The following is a 1,904-nucleotide window of genomic DNA, read 5'->3' as shown; positions in this document are numbered from 1 at the left end:
GCAGAGAACTCCTCAAGAAGAAGGACACAGTGGGAGGGCTTGCTTTACCTGACTTTAGAACATACTATACTGCTACAGTTGTCAAAACCACATGGTATTGGTACAATGACAGATACTCAGACCAATAGAAAAGAACTGAAAACCCAGAAATAAAATCATCAGCATACAGACAACTGATCTTTCATAAGGGCCCAACAATATCCAATGGGAAGCAGATGCTCTCTTTAAGAAGTGGTGCTGGAAAAAATGGATACTTACCTGCAGAAAAATGAAGCAAGATCCTTATCACAATCCATACACAGGAATAAACTTAAGGTGTGTCACTGACCTTGAAGTGAAACCCCAAACTATTAGGCCCATCAATTAGGGAATTGGGACCAACTCGAGAACTTTGGTACAGATAATACATAGGCTATCAGAAATAGGGAAGGACACAAACAAAGGAGGCACAAATTGACAAGTGGGATATACTGAAGATAAAACACCTGTGTACATGGGAAGAATTCACCAAGAAAGTAATAAGAGAGTCCATAGACTGGGAAAACATCTTTAGCAATGACACATCAGACAAAGGCCTTATTACCAAAATCTACAATGCTCTGCTAGCTTCCAAAAAGGAAAAAAAAAAAATGTGCCCACTGAGGAGGTGGACAAAGGACCTGAACAGAAGTTTCACAGGGGCAGAAATCTGAATGTCCAATAAACATAGGAGAAAATGTTCCCAATTTTTAGCCATAAGAGAAATGCAAATTAAAACAACAATGAGGTACCACCTAACACCCTCAAAGATAGTCCAATTAAAAAAATCAGAAAGCAACACATTTTGGAGGGTCTGTGGGGAGACAGGAAGTCTCATCCACTGCTGGTGGACCTGTAGTTATGTACAGCCACTATGGAAATCGATCTGGAGATATCTAAAACAGATGGAAATCGAGTTACCATATGACCCAGCAATCCCCCTACTGGGCATATACCCAGATGAGGCAAGAAACAAACCAAGGCCACACATCTGTACTCCAGTGCTCATTGCTGCACAGTTCACAATTGCAAGGAGATGGAAACAACCCAAATTTCCATCAACTGACGAGTGGATTAAAAAGCTGTGATACATAAATTCAATGGAATACTATGCATCTCTAAAAAGCAGTAATGAATGTATAAAGCACATCACTCCATGGGAAGAGCTGGAGGAAATCATGCTAAGCGAAGTAATCCAAGCAGAAACGGACAAGTACAACATGAGTCCGCTGAGGTAAGCTTAAAAAAAAAAATGCAAAAGGGGCATAGGGAAAAAGCTCCTGTATACAAACATTCCTGGGGTGAGGACCAGGCAGTATGGCAGGGATCAGACCCAATACAGGGATACATATGGTAGCCAACTAAAAAGGAGGTGGGGAAAAGGGAAAAAAATAATAAAAAAGAAATGGGTAGCCGGGGCACAGGGCACTAACCCATCCAAGAGGAGGGTATTGTTTATATCTCCACAGGGAAATATGGACCATACTTTAACCCAGTGCTCCAACATGTGAATTCAACATGCCAGCATGGAGTAGGGAACCAGTGGCGAGGTCTGAGGGGCCGGCTCCAATCCCAACTACTATGTGGACACCTGCCTCTCCCACCAGAGGAATTTATTTCAAAGGTTGGCACTGGATCTGCAGCTCCTGGAGAGGGACATATCTGATTGGAGCGCACGGGAGCAGATGAAGGGGGAGGAGGAGGGAGCACATCATGCCCCACCAGGCCTTGAGGACGATGACCCCAATTAGAGCAGCGAGTCCAGAGAGAGGACCATATGGCCAGCTCCACTATGAGACATGGCGTCCCTCACTGACACATAGCCATACAGGGGACAACACTGGAGACACAGTGTGGGAATTGCACCTGATCTGATTTCACCACAC

The sequence above is a fragment of the Echinops telfairi genome, unplaced genomic scaffold, assembly GCF_000313985.2.
Source record: "Echinops telfairi isolate 266 unplaced genomic scaffold, ASM31398v2 ScPeMD7_7462;HRSCAF=8500, whole genome shotgun sequence".
NCBI classification, from domain to species: Eukaryota; Metazoa; Chordata; class Mammalia; order Afrosoricida; family Tenrecidae; genus Echinops; species Echinops telfairi.
Note: the sequence above shows the minus strand (reverse complement) of the source record.